Source organism: Zingiber officinale, chromosome 1A, assembly GCF_018446385.1.
Source record: "Zingiber officinale cultivar Zhangliang chromosome 1A, Zo_v1.1, whole genome shotgun sequence".
Lineage (NCBI taxonomy): Eukaryota > Viridiplantae > Streptophyta > Magnoliopsida > Zingiberales > Zingiberaceae > Zingiber > Zingiber officinale.
Window position 1 is genome coordinate 90,105,491 of NC_055987.1, and position 6,394 is coordinate 90,111,884.

The window sequence follows — 6,394 nt, forward strand, 5'->3', positions numbered from 1 at the left end:
TAACCAACCTTCCATTGCTCTACAATACTCGACCTTGACTATTAATTCATCACGAAGGTTTAACCCACCTTCCAAGGTCTTTGAAAATATTTTTATGTTTTCAAAGAGTAACTCCCCCTAAAAACATGGTCAAACTTCTATCATTGCACCAACTTGGGGTTCCTAAATAATTAGGAAAACCAAAACTCGAAGTTTTGAGGTTCAAAATTCAATAATGAAACTAACCTCAACCTAAACTTCACCTAAGTCGACATTAACCAAACCATGCTTATTTTCATCATGAAAACTCCCCCTAAGTGTATATAAAAGGGTTAGGAATGGTTAATGACCCTTGAAAACCAAAACTTGAAGTTTTAAGGTTCCAAAATTCAGAATTGAAACTAAATCTTATCCTAAACTTCACTTTGGTATTTCTTAACCAATCCATACTTGTTTTCACATGAAAACTCCCCCTAAATGTATAAAAATGTATTCCAAGGGGTTTGGAATGGTTAACGGGACTCGAAGTGACTTGAAGTGTTGAAATCAGGCTTTTCCAACCAAAATCAGACTTCCCAATCGATTGAAGTTGAGACTCAATCGATTGAAATCACTTCAACCGATCCATTGATCGATTCTGCAAGCTACTGCTCGTAGAAATTCCCTCTAAATCGATCGACTGATTGATCCAGATTGGGTCAATCGATCGGCTGATCGATTCACTACCCTTCTGTTCGCGGGAATTGACTTCCCAATCGATCAATTGATCGATTGAACCCAATCCAATCGATCGGCTGATCGATTGAGTTTTTGATTTCTTGAAATTCAATTTCAGCGAACTTCAGAAACTCTCCAAAAATTCTATAAAAATTTAAAAATCATGAAAATTCATGTAGACACTACTTAGGGTATATACTATTAAGAAAAAATAGTTTTCTATGAAAATACTTCCTATTTTCAAAGATTGATACAAACTTTGAAACTTGTAAAAACTCTAGTGTTTTCTTCCAAGTTTGTACTCAACATTCAATGATGATTACTATTAAAAGATAGCCTTTATCAAGGTTTTCCAAAGTACATTTAAAATCATTTTCAAAACCAATATCCAACCATGTTCTTTGGGCTCAATGCACATAACTTGTACATTAGCTTTCCTAATGATTGGAAAACACATAACTATGTGTTTTGATGAACCTAAAACTCAACAAGATGCACTAAATCAACATCTTGAGTTTTGTTCACCATCCTAACATCTCACTTATATCTAATATGTACTAAAACACATACAAGTCACCTTATGATTCTTTGTGAGATGTAAATTTGGTTTTGCCCTAAACTAAGGGATCATGCATATCTATCTAGGCATTATGAGACTTATGATCATTCACCTAGGATGTCATTTTAGTAGAATCCCACTTGTTGGGATATTCACCATTCATAATAAATGTCTTTGTTCTTAATCACAAGGAAATTAACTTAATGCATGATACTACATGGCATACATCAAAATAAGTAATTTTCAAAAGAAAAAAAATGCTATAACTACATGATGTATGTATGGCATGACATGGTATTTTTGTATTTTTCATAATAAACATGAATGCAACACATGATGTCATGACATATGAAGAGCAAGTAATCATGACATTTTAGCATAAATAAAATATACCTAGATAATTTATCTAAGTATCCTTAAACCTTAGCCAAGCCTTAAACTTAATCCTAGATTGCCTATGCCTTCCTTAAGAGAATGCCAAAACCAACTTGGCATTTCTTTTGCCTTTATTCTATTTGTGCCAATTGAAATTAAGACTTCAATACTCAAGTATTTGTTTGGCACATATTACTCCTTTTAAGGATTAAATGTTTAGATTGAGACTTAAGTTTGCCCTTAATCCCTTAATAACATACTAATATCTCAACTAGATAATTCCTTATCCTGTTTCCAAGTGTGTCAACTTACATTAGATGTGATTCTTCAAAGTTTGGCACAACTTACTCTTCAAAGGAGTAATTAATTTGATTAAGGTTTAAATTTTCCCTTAACCCCTTAAGAGAATACTACATTTCTAACTTGGTATTTCTTTTTTATGTTTGTGCCAATTAAAATCAAAATCACCCTCAAGCTTTGGCACACTTTACTCTTTCTAAGAGTGACAACTTGGATTAAGGTTTACATTTCCCTTAATTTCATAAGAAAATGTCAAATTCTCATTTGACATTTCTTTTGTTTCTCTCAAGTGTGTCAATTTAAATTAAAATCAACTCCTTAACTCTTTGACACATTTTACTCTTTCAAAGAGTAACACTAATAATCCATTTCATTTTCAAAGGTTAACAATAATCTTGAAAATGCTCTCAAGTGTCAACTTCACCAAGGTTGAGTGACCTACCCTCCCAATTGAAGTTGACACTCTCTAAACCCATCTAGGATGTAGAGAATATACTCCTAGGAACCCAAAACCTATTGGTGCTCCTTGGATGCTCTAGGTATTCACTAGGGATGACTTCCCTAGATACCATTCTAAGGACCTTTCTAGGCTTCTTAGAAGCCTTGGTCACTTCTACTAGGTCACTTCTAGGGATAACTTCCCTTGTAACATTCTTTGTGACTTTGTTTGACCTTTTTGGAGTCTTAGCCACCCGTACTAGGTCAACTTTAGGGATGACCTCCCTTGTGACCTTCTTTGTGGCTTGGTTAGACTTCTTAGAAGTCTTAATCACATTGGTCTTGCTAGAAGTACTTTTAGGGATTCCTTCCCTAGTCTCTTTAACTTGACCTCTAAATTTAGGATTGGTCACATAACTATATGGAACCTTATGAAAGGAGGTCACATCCTCCTTAGCCTTAGGCTTGTATCCCAAACCTCTATGGCCATTGAATGACTCTTGCCTAGTTCTCCCTAGTTTTTACTCATTTTGACCCTTAAAAATATTTTCCATTCTTGCTAGGGTCCTTTCTAAATTATCAAGTCTTGACCTTAAGACTTGGTTTTCTCTTATCAAATCCCTAGATTTTGGGTTCTCATTGAAACCTTGAGCATTTCTATTTTGGGACTTATATCTAAAGTCCTTAGAGTTATTTCCTAAGCAATTATCTACCTTCCTAACCTTAGACATGGTAGTTCTAGCATGAGGAGGTATATATTTATCCCTAGTTTGATCATGCTTTCTATTTTCATTGTAAATAGCATTTGAATGATTTATCTTGTAACTAGCATGCTTTTTACCATTACTAGGAGGAATTGCACTGTTAAATATTACCTTGGGTTTGCTCTTCCAAGCTCCCCCATGGTTTGTGCTTCCTCTTATCACTTTGGTTGTCTTCTTCCCTTTAGGACATTGACTTCTATAATGTCCTCTTTGATTGCACAAGAAACACATAATGTGTTCCTTGCTCTTCTTTGTAGTGGGAATTGTCTCTTTGGGCTTCTCCTTGCCCTTGGATACTACTTGGCTCTTCTTCTTGGCTAATTTTGGACATTTACTCTTGTAGTGCCCATGCTCCCTACACTCAAAGCAAATAATATGGTTTTTATTATTTTCAATTGAAATTTCTATACCTTTGCTTGTAGGGATGATGCTCGATTCTCCATTTGATGTAGCTTGAGTTGTGGAGGTAGCATCATCTTCCAATTCTTCTTCTCTACTTGGAGGTGTGGGTGCTTCCACCTCTTCAACTCTCGAGGTTGTGGATGCTTCCACCTCTTTCTCTCTTGAAGATGTAGAGGATCTCTCATCTTCTTCCTTCTCCTCCTCTTCCTTCTTCTCCTCGAATGTTGACCTTGTGTCAACATCGGATTGGTCCTTCTCTTCTTGGACCAATGAGCCCTTCTCCTTGGGCTCTTCCACTCCTTGGACTTGTGTAGGGTCTTTATGATAGGCAATGATCTTTTTCCAAAGATCACTTACATTTGTGGTTTCACTTACACTCAACAAAATATTAGAAGGTAGTAAATTATGTAAAATTCTCGTTACCTCCTTGTCCGCCTCCGATTGCTTTCGTTACTCTTCGGTCCAATGCCGAGGTCGGAGGTGTTTACCCTTCTTGTCCGTAGGAGCTTCAAATGAGTCACTCAAGACAACCCATTGGTTCCAATCCATTTGGAACCATGTCTCCAGCTGATTCCTCCAAAAGGCGAAGTCTTCCTTGTCGTATGGCGGAGGAATCCAGATGTCCCATCCAAGTGGACCTCCCAAGTCCATCTTCTTCTTCCTCTAGCTTCTTGCTCTCTTGGCGGTTAGTCCGTAGAAGAGCGACCTCGCTTTGATACCAATTGTTAAGACCGATATGCCCGCTAGAGGGGGGGGGGGGTGAATAGCGTTTCATCGCTTCGTCGGTTGCTTTTTCTTGATAATATGCAGCGGAATACTAATACAAACACAACCAACGCTAACTCAAGGATTTACTTGGTATCCACCTCAAGAAGAGGTGACTAATCCAAGGATCCACACACTGAGCACACACCTCCACTATGAAACACTCCTTCTCAGTTGTAGCCGAAGGTGGAGAAGCCTTACACCAACACCTCACTGCAAGAGTTACTCAAACAAGAAGAAAATACACAAGTGTATAAAATAAAACCTCTCCTTACTTGATCTTGCTGATGTAGGTTGCCTCTTGAACCTTGGAGATGCACCCCAACAGCCTTCAAGAACTGGCAGTGAAGATCTGAAAGCTCACGTGAAGAATCACAGAAAAATCGCAAGAGAAATCGCAAAGATCTGACAGGAAGAAGAATGCAAAGTTCTGGCGAAGAAAACGCTCCGCCCAGGCTTTATATAGTGCTCCCAATCGATCCAAATTAGTCCTAATCGATTACCACGTCACATCTGCACAATCTCAGCCGTCCATTGCTCGTTTCCTGCTCAATGGTCACTTCCCAATCGATCGACCGATCGATTGGGATCATCTGAATCGATCGACCGATCGATTCAAAACCATTCTGTGCTCTCGCGTCTGCGCGAGAGCTTCTCCTCCCCAATCGATCGATCGATCGATTGGTAGATCCCAATCGATCACCCGATCGATTGGGAAAGCTTCTGTGCTTATGAGTAATGCTCCCAATCGATCGATCGATCGATTGGAGTCGTCCCACACTCGCAGCACACTCCAATCGATCGACCGATCGATTGGACACTGGTTCAATCGATCGACTGATCGATTGGACATTGGTTCAATTGATCGACCGATCAATTGAACATCCTGAACTTACCTCAAACTCAAGTTCAAGGTCCTAAACCCAACTCCTGGTCAACCATGACCTATTAGGTATCCATGCCTAGCATTTGGCCAACACCCGACCAACCTCGAACTAGCCTTCTCCATCAGCCTTACGTCCCTCGGATATCTCCCATCCTTCATGCCTTGTCTTCAGAAGCTTCCTTCGGCCTCATCCTAGTTGTCGGATTATACACCACACTCGATCAACCTCGAACTAGCCTTCTAGCCTCCTCCATCAGCCTTGCGCCCCTTGGATATCTCCCATCCTTCACGCCTTGCCTTCAGGAGCTTCCTTCGGCCTCATCCTAGTTATCGAGTTCTCTTTGCTAAGTCACACTAGGACTTACCTTGCCAAGACCACATGCTTGGACTTTCAACCTTTGCCAAGATCACACTTGGACTTTCCCAATTGCTTGGTTCCTCACCAGGACTTTCTCCCTTTACCAAGATCACACTTGGACTTTCCCAATTGCTTAATCTCACTTATCAGGACTTTCACCACCAAGTCTAGTCAACACTGACCTACTTAACTTCTCTCTTGCCTAACCTCCAGTTAGGACTTTCCCAGATACCTAAACTCTAGTTAGGAATTTCCTATTGCCTAAACTCTAGTTAGGACTTCTCCACTGCCTAACCTCCAGTTAGGACTTCCAGACACCTAACCTCCAGTTAGGACTTACCCAGTCAAGTCTCCTGTTATCTCTGACCTACTTGACTTGTCTTCTTCTCAACCTGGTCAACCCTTTGACCATCTCCACAACCGGACGATTACCCTAGCAATCTCCATATATTGTTAAACATCAAAACTCAAATCTCGACTCAAGCTTGACTCAACTCAAGCTTAGTCAAACTAGTCAAACTTGACCTAGGAAAATTGACCCAACACAAGGATCTCTCTTTAATTAAACTAGACAAGTTATTTGCTGAATTTGAATTATATGAATAAGGTAACGCTCGATCGACCGAGAATGGTATAGCTTTGATTATAGGTATAAGCAAACCAAAAGCAAGACGTAAAATCGAACCGGAGTTAGAAGAAGAACCGGATTCAAAAGATGACGACGATGAACTCACGACTGAACTTGTCAACTTGGTGAGAAAACTCTACAAAAAGAAGAAGGGCTTCAACAAGAAGGAAATCAAGAAGGTGATCCAGTTCAAAGAGGCCTAACCAAGATCAAAGATGAAGTT